Genomic DNA, 18,381 nt, shown 5'->3' with positions numbered 1-18,381 from the left:
TCCCTTCCCAACCCCCTACCCCAACCATGCTACCCATGAGAATCTCCTTCCCTTCCTATCCCCCTACCCCAACCATGCTACCCATGAGAATCTCCCTCCCTTCCTATCCCCCTACCCCAACCATGCTACCCATGAGAAGCTCCCTCCCTTCCCATCTCCCTACACCAACCATGCTACCCATGAGAATCTCCCTCCCTTCCCATCTCCCTACCCCAACCATGCTACCCATGAGAATCTCCCTCCCTTCCAATCTCCCTACCCCAACCATGCTACCCATGAGAATCTCCCTCCCTTCCAATCTCCCTACCCCAACCATGCTACCCATGAGAAGCTCCCTCCCTTCCCACCTCCCTACCCCAACCATGCTACCCATGAGAAACTCCCTCCCTTCCTATCCCCCTACCCCAACCATGCTACCCATGAGAAGCTCCCTCCCTTCCCATCCCCCTACCCCAACCATGCTACCCATGAGAAGCTCCCTCCCTTCCTATCCCCCTACCCCAACCATGCTACCCATGAGAAGCTCCCTCCCTTCCTATCCCCCTACCCCAACCATGCTACCCATGAGAAATTCCCTCCCTTCCTATCCCCCTACCCCAACCATGCTACCCATGAGAATCTCCCTCCCTTCCTATCCCCCTACCCCAACCATGCTACCCATGAGAATCTCCCTCCCTTCCTATCCACCTACCCCAACCATGCTACCCATGAGAAGCTCCCTCCCTTCCCATCTCCCTACCCCAACCATGATACCAATGAGAAGCTCCCTCCCTTCCTATTCCCCTACCCCAACCATGCTACCCATGAGAAGCTCCCTCCCTTCCTATCCCCCTACCCCAACCATGCTACCCATGAGAATCTCCCTCCCTTCCCATCTCCCTACCCCAACCATGCTACCCATGAGAAGCTCCCTCCCTTCCTATCCCCCTACCCCAACCATGCTACCCATGAGAATCTCCCTACCTTCCCAACCCCCTACCCCAACCATGCTACCCATGAGAAGTTCCCTCCCTTCCTATCCCCCTACCCCAACCATGCTACCCATGAGAATCTCCCTCTCTTCCTATCCCCCTACCCCAACCATGCTACCCATGAGAAGCTCCCTCCCTTCCTATCCCCCTACCCCAACCATGCTACCAATGAGAAGCTCCCTCCCTTCCTATTACCCTACCCCAACCATGCTACCCATGAGAATCTCCCTCCCTTCCTATCCCCCTACCCCAACCATGCTACCCATGAGAAGCTCCCTCCCTTCCTATCCCCCTACCCCAACCATGCTACCCATGAGAATCTCCCTCCCTTCCTAACCCCCTACCCCAACCATGCTACCCATGAGAAGTTCCCTCCCTTCCCATCTCCCTACCCCAACCATGCTACCCATGAGAAGCTCCCTCCCTTCCCGTCCCCCTACCCCAACCATGCTACCCATGAGAAGCTCCCTCCCTTCCTATCCCCCTACCCCAACCATGCTACCCATGAGAATCTCCCTCCCTTCCCAACCCCCTACCCCAACCATGCTACCCATGAGAATCTCCCTCCCTTCCCATCCCCCTTCTCCAACCATGCTACCCATGAGAATCTCCCTCCCTTCCTATCCCCCTACCCCAACCGTGCTACCCATGAGAATCTCCCTCCCTTCCCAACCCCCTACCCCAACCATGCTACCCATGAGAAGTTCCCTCCCTTCCCATCTCCCTACCCCAACCATGCTACCCATGAGAAGCTCCCTCCCTTCCCGTCCCCCTACCCCAACCATGCTACCCACGAGAAGTTCCCTCCCTTCCCATCTCCCTACCCCAACCATGCTACCCATGAGAATCTCCCTCCCTTCCCATCTCCCTACCCCAACCATGCTACCCATGAGAATCTCCCTCCCTTCCCATCTCCCTACCCCAACCATGCTACCCATGAAAAGCTCCCTCCCTTCCTATCCCCCTACCCCAACCATGCTACCAATGAGAAGCTCCCTCCCTTCCTATTACCCTACCCCAACCATGCTACCCATGAGAATCTCCCTCCCTTCCTATCCCCCTACCCCAACCATGCTACCCATGAGAAGCTCCCTCCCTTCCTATCCCCCTACCCCAACCATGCTACCCATGAGAATCTCCCTCCCTTCCCAACCCCCTACCCCAACCATGCTACCCATGAGAAGTTCCCTCCCTTCCCATCTCCCTACCCCAACCATGCTACCCATGAGAAGCTCCCTCCCTTCCCGTCCCCCTACCCCAACCATGCTACCCATGAGAAGCTCCCTCCCTTCCTATCCCCCTACCCCAACCATGCTACCCATGAGAATCTCCCTCCCTTCCCAACCCCCTACCCCAACCATGCTACCCATGAGAATCTCCCTCCCTTCCCATCCCCCTACCCCAACCATGCTACCCATGAGAAGCTCCCTCCCTTCCCAACCCCCTACCCCAACCATGCTACCCATGAGAATCTCCCTCCCTTCCTATCCCCCTACCCCAACCGTGCTACCCATGAGAATCTCCCTCCCTTCCCAACCCCCTACCCCAACCATGCTACCCATGAGAAGTTCCCTCCCTTCCCATCTCCCTACCCCAACCATGCTACCCATGAGAAGCTCCCTCCCTTCCCGTCCCCCTACCCCAACCATGCTACCCACGAGAAGTTCCCTCCCTTCCCATCTCCCTACCCCAACCATGCTACCCATGAGAATCTCCCTCCCTTCCCATCTCCCTACCCCAACCATGCTACCCATGAGAATCTCCCTCCCTTCCCATCTCCCTACCCCAACCATGCTACCCATGAGAATCTCCCTCCCTTCCCATCTCCCTACCCCAACCATGCTACCCATGAGAATCTCCCTCCCTTCCCATCCCCCTACCCCAACCATGCTACCCATGAGAAGCTCCCTCCCTTCCCATCTCCCTACCCCAACCATGCTACCCATGAGAATCTCCCTCCCTTCCCATCTCCCTACCCCAACCATGCTACCCATGAGAAGCTCCCTCCCTTCCTATCCCCCTACCCCAACCATGCTACCAATGAGAAGCTCCCTCCCTTCCCATCTCCCTACCCCAACCATGCTACCCATGAGAATCTCCCTCCCTTCCTATCCCCCTACCCCAACCATGCTACCCATGAGAATCTCCCTCCCTTCCTATCCCCCTACCCCAACCATGCTACCAATGAGAATCTCCCTCCCTTCCCATCCCCCTACCCCAACCATGCTACCCATGAGAATCTCCCTCCCTTCCCATCTCCCTACCCCAACCATGCTACCCATGAGAATCTCCCTCCCTTCCTATCCCCCTACCCCAACCATGCTACCCATGAGAATCTCCCTCCCTTCCTATCCCCCTACCCCAACCATGCTACACATGAGAATCTCCCTCCCTTCCTATCTCCCTACCCCAACCATGCTACCCATGAGAAGCTCCCTCCCTTCCCACCTCCCAACCCCAACCATGCTACCCATGAGAAGCTCCCTTCCTTCCCAACCCCCTAACCCAACCATGCTACCAATGAGAAGCTCCCTCTCTTCCCATCCCCCTACCCCAACCATGCTACCAATGAGAAACTCCCTCCCTTCCTATCCCCCTACCCCAACCATGCTACCCATGAGAAGCTCCCTCCCTTCCCATCTCCCTACCCCAACCATGCTACCCATGAGAATCTCCCTCCCTTCCCACCTCCCTACCCCAACCATGCTACCCATGAGAAGCTCCTTCCCTTCCCATCTCCCTACCCCAACCATGCTACCCATGAGAAGCTCCCTCCCTTCCTATCCCTCTACCCCAACCATGCTACCAATGAGAAGCTCCCTCCCTTCCTATCCCCCTACCCCAACCATGCTACCAATGAGAAGCTCCCTCCCTTCCTATCCCCCTACCCCAACCATGCTACCAATGAGAAGCTCCTTCCCTTCCCATCTCCCTACCCCAACCATGCTACCCATGAGAAGCTCCCTCCCTTCCTATCCCCCTACCCCAACCATGCTACCCATGAGAAGCTCCTTCCCTTCCCACCCCCCTACCCCAACCATGCTACCCATGAGAATCTCCCTCCCTTCCTATCCCCCTACCCCAACCATGCTACCCATGAGAAACTCCCTCCCTTCCCATTTCCCTACCCCAACCATGCTACCCATGAGAATCTCCTTCCCTTCCTATCCCCCTACCCCAACCATGCTACCAATGAGAATCTCCCTCCCTTCCTATCCCCCTACCCCAACCCTGCTACCCATGAGAAGCTCCCTCCCTTCCTATCCCCCTACCCCAACCATGCTACCCATGAGAATCTCCCTCCCTTCCCAACCCCCTACCCCAACCATGCTACCCATGAGAAGTTCCCTCCATTCCCATCTCCCTACCCCAACCATGCTACCCATGAGAAGCTCCCTCCCTTCCCGTCCCCCTACCCCAACCATGCTACCCATGAGAAGTTCCCTCCCTTCCCATCTCCCTACCCCAACCATGCTACCCATGAGAAGCTCCCTCCCTTCCCATCTCCCTACCCCAACCATGCTACCCATGAGAATCTCCCTCCCTTCCCATCTCCCTACCCCAACCATGCTACCCATGAGAATCTCCCTCCCTTCCAATCTCCCTACCCCAACCATGCTACCCATGAGAATCTCCCTCCCTTCCCATCTCCCTACCCCAACCATGCTACCCATGAGAATCTCCCTCCCTTCCAATCTCCCTACCCCAACCATGCTACCCATGAGAATCTCCCTCCCTTCCAATCTCCCTACCCCAACCATGCTACCCATGAGAAGCTCCCTCCCTTCCCACCTCCCCACCCCAACCATGCTACCCATGAGAAACTCCCTCCCTTCCTATCCCCCTACCCCAACCATGCTACCCATGAGAAGCTCCCTCCCTTCCCATCCCCCTACCCCAACCATGCTACCCATGAGAAGCTCCCTCCCTTCCTATCCCCCTACCCCAACCATGCTACCCATGAGAAGCTCCCTCCCTTCCTATCCCCCTACCCCAACCATGCTACCCATGAGAAATTCCCTCCCTTCCTATCCCCCTACCCCAACCATGCTACCCATGAGAATCTCCCTCCCTTCCTATCCCCCTACCCCAACCATGCTACCCATGAGAATCTCCCTCCCTTCCTATCCACCTACCCCAACCATGCTACCCATGAGAAGCTCCCTCCCTTCCCATCTCCCTACCCCAACCATGATACCAATGAGAAGCTCCCTCCCTTCCTATTCCCCTACCCTAACCATGCTACCCATGAGAAGCTCCCTCCCTTCCTATCCCCCTACCCCAACCATGCTACCCATGAGAATCTCCCTCCCTTCCCATCTCCCTACCCCAACCATGCTACCCATGAGAAGCTCCCTCCCTTCCTATCCCCCTACCCCAACCATGCTACCCATGAGAATCTCCCTACCTTCCCAACCCCCTACCCCAACCATGCTACCCATGAGAAGTTCCCTCCCTTCCTATCCCCCTACCCCAACCATGCTACCCATGAGAATCTCCCTCTCTTCCTATCCCCCTACCCCAACCATGCTACCCATGAGAAGCTCCCTCCCTTCCTATCCCCCTACCCCAACCATGCTACCAATGAGAAGCTCCCTCCCTTCCTATTACCCTACCCCAACCATGCTACCCATGAGAATCTCCCTCCCTTCCTATCCCCCTACCCCAACCATGCTACCCATGAGAAGCTCCCTCCCTTCCTATCCCCCTACCCCAACCATGCTACCCATGAGAATCTCCCTCCCTTCCCAACCCCCTACCCCAACCATGCTACCCATGAGAAGTTCCCTCCCTTCCCATCTCCCTACCCCAACCATGCTACCCATGAGAAGCTCCCTCCCTTCCCGTCCCCCTACCCCAACCATGCTACCCATGAGAAGCTCCCTCCCTATCCCCCTACCCCAACCATGCTACCCATGAGAATCTCCCTCCCTTCCCAACCCCCTACCCCAACCATGCTACCCATGAGAATCTCCCTCCCTTCCCATCCCCCTTCCCCAACCATGCTACCCATGAGAATCTCCCTCCCTTCCTATCCCCCTACCCCAACCGTGCTACCCATGAGAATCTCCCTCCCTTCCCAACCCCCTACCCCAACCATGCTACCCATGAGAAGTTCCCTCCCTTCCCATCTCCCTACCCCAACCATGCTACCCATGAGAAGCTCCCTCCCTTCCCGTCCCCCTACCCCAACCATGCTACCCACGAGAAGTTCCCTCCCTTCCCATCTCCCTACCCCAACCATGCTACCCATGAGAATCTCCCTCCCTTCCCATCTCCCTACCCCAACCATGCTACCCATGAGAATCTCCCTCCCTTCCCATCTCCCTACCCCAACCATGCTACCCATGAGAAGCTCCCTCCCTTCCTATCCCCCTACCCCAACCATGCTACCAATGAGAAGCTCCCTCCCTTCCTATTACCCTACCCCAACCATGCTACCCATGAGAATCTCCCTCCCTTCCTATCCCCCTACCCCAACCATGCTACCCATGAGAAGCTCCCTCCCTTCCTATCCCCCTACCCCAACCATGCTACCCATGAGAATCTCCCTCCCTTCCCAACCCCCTACCCCAACCATGCTACCCATGAGAAGTTCCCTCCCTTCCCATCTCCCTACCCCAACCATGCTACCCATGAGAAGCTCCCTCCCTTCCCGTCCCCCTACCCCAACCATGCTACCCATGAGAAGCTCCCTCCCTTCCTATCCCCCTACCCCAACCATGCTACCCATGAGAATCTCCCTCCCTTCCCAACCCCCTACCCCAACCATGCTACCCATGAGAATCTCCCTCCCTTCCCATCCCCCTACCCCAACCATGCTACCCATGAGAAGCTCCCTCCCTTCCCAACCCCCTACCCCAACCATGCTACCCATGAGAATCTCCCTCCCTTCCTATCCCCCTACCCCAACCGTGCTACCCATGAGAATCTCCCTCCCTTCCCAACCCCCTACCCCAACCATGCTACCCATGAGAAGTTCCCTCCCTTCCCATCTCCCTACCCCAACCATGCTACCCATGAGAAGCTCCCTCCCTTCCCGTCCCCCTACCCCAACCATGCTACCCACGAGAAGTTCCCTCCCTTCCCATCTCCCTACCCCAACCATGCTACCCATGAGAATCTCCCTCCCTTCCCATCTCCCTACCCCAACCATGCTACCCATGAGAATCTCCCTCCCTTCCCATCTCCCTACCCCAACCATGCTACCCATGAGAATCTCCCTCCCTTCCCATCTCCCTACCCCAACCATGCTACCCATGAGAATCTCCCTCCCTTCCCATCCCCCTACCCCAACCATGCTACCCATGAGAAGCTCCCTCCCTTCCCATCTCCCTACCCCAACCATGCTACCCATGAGAATCTCCCTCCCTTCCTATCCCCCTACCCCAACCATGCTACCCATGAGAAGCTCCCTCCCTTCCCATCTCCCTACCCCAACCATGCTACCCATGAGAATCTCCCTCCCTTCCCAACCCCCTACCCCAACCATGCTACCCATGAGAAGCTCCCTCCCTTCCTATCCCCCTACCCCAACCATGCTACCCATGAGAATCTCCCTCTCTTCCTATCCCCCTACCCCAACCATGCTACCAATGAGAAGCTCCCTCCCTTCCTATCCCCCTACCCCAACCATGCTACCCATGAGAATCTCCCTCCCTTCCCAACCCCCTACCCCAACCATGCTACCCATGAGAATCTCCCTCCCTTCCCATCCCCCTACCCCAACCATGCTACCCATGAGAATCTCCCTCTCTTCCTATCCCCCTACCCCAACCATGCTACCCATGAGAAGCTCCCTCCCTTCCTATCCCCCTACCCCAACCATGCTACCCATGAGAAGCTCCCTCCCTTCCCGTCCCCCTACCCCAACCATGCTACCCATGAGAAGCTCCCTCCCTTCCTATCCCCCTACCCCAACCATGCTACCCATGAGAATCTCCCTCCCTTCCCAACCCCCTACCCCAACCATGCTACCCATGAGAAGTTCCCTCCCTTCCCATCTCCCTACCCCAACCATGCTACCCATGAGAAGCTCCCTCCCTTCCCGTCCCCCTACCCCAACCATGCTACCCACGAGAAGTTCCCTCCCTTCCCATCTCCCTACCCCAACCATGCTACCCATGAGAATCTCCCTCCCTTCCCATCTCCCTACCCCAACCATGCTACCCATGAGAATCTCCCTCCCTTCCCATCTCCCTACCCCAACCATGCTACCCATGAGAAGCTCCCTCCCTTCCTATCCCCCTACCCCAACCATGCTACCAATGAGAAGCTCCCTCCCTTCCTATTACCCTACCCCAACCATGCTACCCATGAGAATCTCCCTCCCTTCCTATCCCCCTACCCCAACCATGCTACCCATGAGAAGCTCCCTCCCTTCCTATCCCCCTACCCCAACCATGCTACCCATGAGAATCTCCCTCCCTTCCCAACCCCCTACCCCAACCATGCTACCCATGAGAAGTTCCCTCCCTTCCCATCTCCCTACCCCAACCATGCTACCCATGAGAAGCTCCCTCCCTTCCCGTCCCCCTACCCCAACCATGCTACCCATGAGAAGCTCCCTCCCTTCCTATCCCCCTACCCCAACCATGCTACCCATGAGAATCTCCCTCCCTTCCCAACCCCCTACCCCAACCATGCTACCCATGAGAATCTCCCTCCCTTCCCATCCCCCTACCCCAACCATGCTACCCATGAGAAGCTCCCTCCCTTCCCAACCCCCTACCCCAACCATGCTACCCATGAGAATCTCCCTCCCTTCCTATCCCCCTACCCCAACCGTGCTACCCATGAGAATCTCCCTCCCTTCCCAACCCCCTACCCCAACCATGCTACCCATGAGAAGTTCCCTCCCTTCCCATCTCCCTACCCCAACCATGCTACCCATGAGAAGCTCCCTCCCTTCCCGTCCCCCTACCCCAACCATGCTACCCACGAGAAGTTCCCTCCCTTCCCATCTCCCTACCCCAACCATGCTACCCATGAGAATCTCCCTCCCTTCCCATCTCCCTACCCCAACCATGCTACCCATGAGAATCTCCCTCCCTTCCCATCTCCCTACCCCAACCATGCTACCCATGAGAATCTCCCTCCCTTCCCATCTCCCTACCCCAACCATGCTACCCATGAGAATCTCCCTCCCTTCCCATCCCCGTACCCCAACCATGCTACCCATGAGAAGCTCCCTCCCTTCCCATCTCCCTACCCCAACCATGCTACCCATGAGAATCTCCCTCCCTTCCCATCTCCCTACCCCAACCATGCTACCCATGAGAAGCTCCCTCCCTTCCTATCCCCCTACCCCAACCATGCTACCCATGAGAATCTCCCTCCCTTCCCATCTCCCTACCCCAACCATGCTACCCATGAGAATCTCCCTCCCTTCCTATCCCCCTACCCCAACCATGCTACCCATGAGAATCTCCCTCCCTTCCTATCCCCCTACCCCAACCATGCTACCAATGAGAATCTCCCTCCCTTCCCATCCCCCTACCCCAACCATGCTACCCATGAGAATCTCCCTCCCTTCCCATCTCCCTACCCCAACCATGCTACCCATGAGAATCTCCCTCCCTTCCTATCCCCCTACCCCAACCATGCTACCCATGAGAATCTCCCTCCCTTCCTATCCCCCTACCCCAACCATGCTACCCATGAGAATCTCCCTCCCTTCCTATCCCCCTACCCCAACCATGCTACCCATGAGAAGCTCCCTCCCTTCCCACCTCCCAACCCCAACCATGCTACCCATGAGAAGCTCCCTTCCTTCCCAACCCCCTAACCCAACCATGCTACCAATGAGAAGCTCCCTCTCTTCCCATCCCCCTACCCCAACCATGCTACCAATGAGAAACTCCCTCCCTTCCTATCCCCCTACCCCAACCATGCTACCCATGAGAAGCTCCCTCCCTTCCCATCTCCCTACCCCAACCATGCTACCCATGAGAATCTCCCTCCCTTCCCACCTCCCTACCCCAACCATGCTACCCATGAGAAGCTCCTTCCCTTCCCATCTCCCTACCCCAACCATGCTACCCATGAGAAGCTCCCTCCCTTCCTATCCCTCTACCCCAACCATGCTACCAATGAGAAGCTCCCTCCCTTCCTATCCCCCTACCCCAACCATGCTACCAATGAGAAGCTCCCTCCCTTCCTATCCCCCTACCCCAACCATGCTACCAATGAGAAGCTCCTTCCCTTCCCATCTCCCTACCCCAACCATGCTACCCATGAGAAGCTCCCTCCCTTCCTATCCCCCTACCCCAACCATGCTACCCATGAGAAGCTCCTTCCCTTCCCACCCCCCTACCCCAACCATGCTACCCATGAGAATCTCCCTCCCTTCCTATCCCCCTACCCCAACCATGCTACCCATGAGAAACTCCCTCCCTTCCCATTTCCCTACCCCAACCATGCTACCCATGAGAATCTCCCTCCCTTCCTATCCCCCTACCCCAACCATGCTACCAATGAGAATCTCCCTCCCTTCCTATCCCCCTACCCCAACCCTGCTACCCATGAGAAGCTCCCTCCCTTCCTATCCCCCTACCCCAACCATGCTACCCATGAGAATCTCCCTCCCTTCCCAACCCCCTACCCCAACCATGCTACCCATGAGAAGTTCCCTCCCTTCCCATCTCCCTACCCCAACCATGCTACCCATGAGAAGCTCCCTCCCTTCCCATCTCCCTACCCCAACCATGCTACCCATGAGAATCTCCCTCCCTTCCCATCTCCCTACCCCAACCATGCTACCCATGAGAATCTCCCTCCCTTCCAATCTCCCTACCCCAACCATGCTACCCATGAGAATCTCCCTCCCTTCCAATCTCCCTACCCCAACCATGCTACCCATGAGAAGCTCCCTCCCTTCCCACCTCCCCACCCCAACCATGCTACCCATGAGAAACTCCCTCCCTTCCTATCCCCCTACCCCAACCATGCTACCCATGAGAAGCTCCCTCCCTTCCCATCCCCCTACCCCAACCATGCTACCCATGAGAAGCTCCCTCCCTTCCTATCCCCCTACCCCAACCATGCTACCCATGAGAAGCTCCCTCCCTTCCTATCCCCCTACCCCAACCATGCTACCCATGAGAAATTCCCTCCCTTCCTATCCCCCTACCCCAACCATGCTACCCATGAGAATCTCCCTCCCTTCCTATCCCCCTACCCCAACCATGCTACCCATGAGAATCTCCCTCCCTTCCTATCCACCTACCCCAACCATGCTACCCATGAGAAGCTCCCTCCCTTCCCATCTCCCTACCCCAACCATGATACCAATGAGAAGCTCCCTCCCTTCCTATTCCCCTACCCTAACCATGCTACCCATGAGAAGCTCCCTCCCTTCCTATCCCCCTACCCCAACCATGCTACCCATGAGAATCTCCCTCCCTTCCCATCTCCCTACCCCAACCATGCTACCCATGAGAAGCTCCCTCCCTTCCTATCCCCCTACCCCAACCATGCTACCCATGAGAATCTCCCTCCCTTCCCAACCCCCTACCCCAACCATGCTACCCATGAGAAGTTCCCTCCCTTCCTATCCCCCTACCCCAACCATGCTACCCATGAGAATCTCCCTCTCTTCCTATCCCCCTACCCCAACCATGCTACCCATGAGAAGCTCCCTCCCTTCCTATCCCCCTACCCCAACCATGCTACCCATGAGAAGCTCCCTCCCTTCCTATTACCCTACCCCAACCATGCTACCCATGAGAATCTCCCTCCCTTCCTATCCCCCTACCCCAACCATGCTACCCATGAGAAGCTCCCTCCCTTCCTATCCCCCTACCCCAACCATGCTACCCATGAGAATCTCCCTCCCTTCCCAACCCCCTACCCCAACCATGCTACCCATGAGAAGTTCCCTCCCTTCCCATCTCCCTACCCCAACCATGCTACCCATGAGAAGCTCCCTCCCTTCCCGTCCCCCTACCCCAACCATGCTACCCATGAGAAGCTCCCTCCCTTCCTATCCCCCTACCCCAACCATGCTACCCATGAGAATCTCCCTCCCTTCCCAACCCCCTACCCCAACCATGCTACCCATGAGAATCTCCCTCCCTTCCCATCTCCCTACCCCAACCATGCTACCCATGAGAAGCTCCCTCCCTTCCCAACCCCCTACCCCAACCATGCTACCCATGAGAAGCTCCCTCCCTTCCTATCCCCCTTCCCCAACCATGCTACCCATGAGAATCTCCCTCCCTTCCTATTCCCCTACCCCAACCATGCTACCCATGAGAAGCTCCCTCCCTTCCTATCCCCCTACCCCAACCATGCTACCCATGAGAAGCTCCCTCCCTTCCTATCCCCCTTCCCCAACCATGCTACCCATGAGAATCTCCCTCCCTTCCCATCCCCCTTCCCCAACCATGCTACCCATGAGAATCTCCCTCCCTTCCTATCCCCCTACCCCAACCGTGCTACCCATGAGAATCTCCCTCCCTTCCCAACCCCCTACCCCAACCATGCTACCCATGAGAAGTTCCCTCCCTTCCCATCTCCCTACCCCAACCATGCTACCCATGAGAAGCTCCCTCCCTTCCCGTCCCCCTACCCCAACCATGCTACCCACGAGAAGTTCCCTCCCTTCCCATCTCCCTACCCCAACCATGCTACCCATGAGAATCTCCCTCCCTTCCCATCTCCCTACCCCAACCATGCTACCCATGAGAATCTCCCTCCCTTCCCATCTCCCTACCCCAACCATGCTACCCATGAGAAGCTCCCTCCCTTCCTATCTCCCTACCCCAACCATGCTACCAATGAGAAGCTCCCTCCCTTCCTATTACCCTACCCCAACCATGCTACCCATGAGAATCTCCCTCCCTTCCTATCCCCCTACCCCAACCATGCTACCCATGAGAAGCTCCCTCCCTTCCTATCCCCCTACCCCAACCATGCTACCCATGAGAATCTCCCTCCCTTCCCAACCCCCTACCCCAACCATGCTACCCATGAGAAGTTCCCTCCCTTCCCATCTCCCTACCCCAACCATGCTACCCATGAGAAGCTCCCTCCCTTCCCGTCCCCCTACCCCAACCATGCTACCCATGAGAAGCTCCCTCCCTTCCTATCCCCCTACCCCAACCATGCTACCCATGAGAATCTCCCTCCCTTCCCAACCCCCTACCCCAACCATGCTACCCATGAGAAGCTCCCTCCCTTCCCATCCCCCTACCCCAACCATGCTACCCATGAGAAGCTCCCTCCCTTCCCAACCCCCTACCCCAACCATGCTACCCATGAGAATCTCCCTCCCTTCCTATCCCCCTACCCCAACCGTGCTACCCATGAGAATCTCCCTCCCTTCCCAACCCCCTACCCCAACCATGCTACCCATGAGAAGTTCCCTCCCTTCCCATCTCCCTACCCCAACCATGCTACCCATGAGAAGCTCCCTCCCTTCCCGTCCCCCTACCCCAACCATGCTACCCACGAGAAGTTCCCTCCCTTCCCATCTCCCTACCCCAACCATGCTACCCATGAGAATCTCCCTCCCTTCCCATCTCCCTACCCCAACCATGCTACCCATGAGAATCTCCCTCCCTTCCCATCTCCCTACCCCAACCATGCTACCCATGAGAATCTCCCTCCCTTCCCATCTCCCTAGCCCAACCATGCTACCCATGAGAATCTCCCTCCCTTCCCATCCCCCTACCCCAACCATGCTACCCATGAGAAGCTCCCTCCCTTCCCATCCCCCTACCCCAACCATGCTACCCATGAGAAGCTCCCTCCCTTCCCAACCCCCTACCCCAACCATGCTACCCATGAGAAGCTCCCTCCCTTCCCATCTCCCTACCCCAACCATGCTACCCATGAGAAGCTCCCTCCCTTCCCATCTCCCTACCCCAACCATGCTACCCATGAGAATCTCCCTCCCTTCCCATCCCCCTACCCCAACCATGCTACCCATGAGAAGCTCCCTCCCTTCCCATCTCCCTACCCCAACCATGCTACCCATGAGAATCTCCCTCCCTTCCCAACCCCCTACCCCAACCATGCTACCAATGAGAAGCTCCCTCCCTTCCTATCCCCCTACCCCAACCATGCTACCCATGAGAATCTCCCTCTCTTCCTATCCCCCTACCCCAACCATGCTACCAATGAGAAGCTCCCTCCCTTCCTATCCCCCTACCCCAACCATGCTACCCATGAGAATCTCCCTCCCTTCCCAACCCCCTACCCCAACCATGCTACCCATGAGAATCTCCCTCCCTTCCCATCCCCCTACCCCAACCATGCTACCCATGAGAATCTCCCTCTCTTCCTATCCCCCTACCCCAACCATGCTACCCATGAGAAGCTCCCTCCCTTCCTATCCCCCTACCCCAACCATGCTACCCATGAGAAGCTCCCTCCCTTCCTATCCCCCTACCCCAACCGTGCTACCCATGAGAAGCTCCCTCCCTTCCTATCCCCCTACCCCAACCATGCTACCCATGAGAAGCTCCCTCCCTTCCTATCCCCCTACCCCAACCATGCTACCCATGAGAAACTCCCTCCCTTCCTATCCCCCTACCCCAACCATGCTACCCATGAGAATCTCCCTCCCTTCCTATCCCCCTACCCCAACCATGCTACCCATGAGAAGCTCCCTCCCTTCCTATCTCCCTACCCCAACCATGCTACCCATGAGAATCTCCCTCCCTTCCTATCCCCCTACCCCAACCATGCTACCAATGAGAAGCTCCCTCCCTTCCTATCCCCCTACCCCAACCATGCTACCCATGAGAAGCTCCCTCCCTTCCCAACCCCCTACCCCAACCATGCTACCCATGAGAAGCTCTCTCCCTTCCTATCCCCCTACCCCAACCATGCTACCAATGAGAAGCTCCCTCTCTTCCCATCCCCCTACCCCAACCATGCTACCCATGAGAAGCTCCCTCCCTTCCCACCTCCCAACCCCAACCATGCTACCCATGAGAAGCTCCCTTCCTTCCCAACCCCCTAACCCAACCATGCTACCAATGAGAAGCTCCCTCTCTTCCCATCCCCCTACCCCAACCATGCTACCAATGAGAAACTCCCTCCCTTCCTATCCCCCTACCCCAACCATGCTACCCATGAGAAGCTCCCTCCCTTCCCATCTCCCTACCCCAACCATGCTACCCATGAGAATCTCCCTCCCTTCCCACCTCCCTACCCCAACCATGCTACCCATGAGAAGCTCCTTCCCTTCCCATCTCCCTACCCCAACCATGCTACCCATGAGAAGCTCCCTCCCTTCCTATCCCTCTACCCCAACCATGCTACCAATGAGAAGCTCCCTCCCTTCCTATCCCCCTACCCCAACCATGCTACCAATGAGAAGCTCCCTCCCTTCCTATCCCCCTACCCCAACCATGCTACCAATGAGAAGCTCCTTCCCTTCCCATCTCCCTACCCCAACCATGCTACCCATGAGAAGCTCCCTCCCTTCCTATCCCCCTACCCCAACCATGCTACCCATGAGAAGCTCCTTCCCTTCCCACCCCCCTACCCCAACCATGCTACCCATGAGAATCTCCCTCCCTTCCTATCCCCCTACCCCAACCATGCTACCCATGAGAAACTCCCTCCCTTCCCATTTCCCTACCCCAACCATGCTACCCATGAGAATCTCCCTCCCTTCCTATCCCCCTACCCCAACCATGCTACCAATGAGAATCTCCCTCCCTTCCTATCCCCCTACCCCAACCCTGCTACCCATGAGAAGCTCCCTCCCTTCCTATCCCCCTACCCCAACCATGCTACCCATGAGAATCTCCCTCCCTTCCCAACCCCCTACCCCAACCATGCTACCCATGAGAAGTTCCCTCCATTCCCATCTCCCTACCCCAACCATGCTACCCATGAGAAGCTCCCTCCCTTCCCGTCCCCCTACCCCAACCATGCTACCCATGAGAAGTTCCCTCCCTTCCCATCTCCCTACCCCAACCATGCTACCCATGAGAAGCTCCCTCCCTTCCCATCTCCCTACCCCAACCATGCTACCCATGAGAATCTCCCTCCCTTCCCAACCCCCTACCCCAACCATGCTACCCATGAGAATCTCCCTCCCTTCCCATCCCTCTACCCCAACCATGCTACCCATGAGAATCTCCCTCTCTTCCTATCCCCCTACCCCAACCATGCTACCCATGAGAAGCTCCCTCCCTTCCTATCCCCCTACCCCAACCATGCTTTTTATGGAACAAAAGTGTTTGTGACTAGTGTTTTATTTGAGATGTTTGAGGTGAGATTTTATTCCAAGTGATTTAGACATTGTGAATTGAAGAAGTTTGGTCATAATGGTCAGTTTATCACTGCAGATAAATGTGATTATGTATGGACACTTCTTGTAGCTAGTTTTGAGTTTGTAACAATGGTGGAGTGGAACACATGTGATGTGTGGTATTGTTACAAAGAAGAACAAAGATGGTTAGTCACTGTCTTGTAGGATAACATATAGTCTTTCTGTTTCTGTCAATGAAGATGGAATTGATCACAGTAGGCATAATGTTACTCCTGTGTTAGAAAGAAGATGTTGCTGTTTATAGTTGGTAAATAGTACCCAATATTGACGGACTGTGTGATGATATCTTCTGCTATGGTCTGTTGAGACAGTGATATCAAAATCGAGACCGGAGGTCGAGATTTTGATATCACTGTCGAAACAGACCAATAGCAGAAGATATCATCACACAGTCAGTCAATGTTAGATATATTGCTAATTTTCTTGACATTTTGTATTTACTGTAAAGAAATTACAAAAGTATTTGTCTCAGTTTTGGCTGTTCCATATCCCTCCCTCTGATTTTATTATTTCTTTTTGTTCACTCTTTTCTTGTACTTTTCAGTATTTAAAAATGTCTTTTCTGTCAAAAAGTCTTTAGTCACTTGCTCAACTAAATTCTGGGATCATTACATTTTCATATATATTTGTTTGTTTTTAAATTTAGGTGTTTTTGTTTTTGAAGTGGGGAAGCAATAAAGAGGTCGTCGATATCAAAACTGATATCGACGGAAATGTCGTCGATATCACTTTTACAATGAGCTCAGTTTTGCCCAATTGACCAATGGAAATCCATGTAACATATGAAATAGCAATATTAAATGATGTCTAAATATCCGCTGTTTTTAGTTGATAATGTGGAATGATAGAAAGATAGTGGTGTGTTTGAACACATTAACTATGTGGTAATTATTAGTCATAATTACTAACCTCTGGTAACATCTGTTAAATATGATTTGTGTTTTGTTGTGTGCTAATAAGGAAACGTTGTGTTTAATTTCAGAGCCAACCAGTCTGGGTTTTACATTACATGTCTGACTGAGTAGTTTGCGTTCTGAGATTTTGGTGAAGCACCTTACGAACACTGGGTTTTTAACTGGACTTTTAGGTTTGGTTGTTTAGGTTTGGGTTTTTACTGGTTTTTAACACTGTTCTCTAGTCATTGTGTTTTATTTTTGGAAGTTGTGTTTTGTTGAGAAAAGAAAAGACTCGAGAGAATAAAAGAAGTTTGAAACATATTTCTGTAATTGTGTTATTCATTTGACACATACGATCCCCTACCCCCTTTCTTAACATAATTGGTTTTTCTAAATATAACTTGAAAAGTCAAGAGTGTTACAGTCTTAAAATGGCTATTCCACTGTATATCCCCCCCTCCCCCCCCCTAAAAAAATATGTTCCAGCTTTATACAATAATGTTCAAGAGAACATTCACGTCTGACTTTTTGACACGAAATTGATCCTACGGCCACCTCTATCAATCCATTCAGTTATCGAACCCTGAGAATATCCCACATATACAAACTTGCAGCACCCCGACCCCCTTCCCACCACCACCACTAGCCTCAAAAGCAACATCCTCTTAATTTAAAAAAAAAGAGAAAAAAAAGAAAATTTGTTTTACAAGAACCCTACTTTTTGTGACCAAATTAATGTTTGGCTGGCATAGACAAAGCATATGTACTCAGACACGTGCATGACCTCATAACTGATATAATGATATCATAACAGAAACTAAGCTGTGACCAAATCAAACAATGACGTCATAGGTTGAGGAGGTCAAGACGTATATCCTTGATAACTCAGTGGATATTTTCAGTGGTGAACATTTTGTCCAACAAATATTTTCATGCTGTGATCGAAATTTGACGAAAGTTTTGGTGTTGTCTGCTGACTATCAACACCTACAAGTGTGTGAAATGTGGAGACTTATGCTCCCAAAACAACCGAGAAAACCTCAACGTAAAGTTTTTGCGAACATGACCCAGCTGTGACCCCCAAATCTGACGGGGGTTTACCAAACAAGGGTCATGTCGGCAGATGATCAAACTTTTGAAGTGTTCAAAGTTTCATAGCTCTAGCTTCAAAGACGCTAGAGATAACGTCAATGTTATGTTATTATCAATCGACCATGAC

At 54.7% G+C, this 18,381-nt stretch overlaps 1 protein-coding gene across 2 annotated transcripts in view; it reads right to left on the bottom strand.

Moving 5' to 3' along the window:
• The window catches only part of LOC138949514 (uncharacterized), a 725,664-nt gene that overhangs the window by 69,108 nt on the left and 638,175 nt on the right, over window positions 1–18,381 (bottom strand). The gene's annotated exons all lie outside the window — the stretch shown is intronic.

This window comes from Littorina saxatilis, linkage group LG15, assembly GCF_037325665.1.
Source record: "Littorina saxatilis isolate snail1 linkage group LG15, US_GU_Lsax_2.0, whole genome shotgun sequence".
Classification (NCBI taxonomy): Eukaryota; Metazoa; Mollusca; class Gastropoda; order Littorinimorpha; family Littorinidae; genus Littorina; species Littorina saxatilis.
Note: the sequence above shows the minus strand (reverse complement) of the source record. Positions and strands in the feature narration are given on the sequence as shown.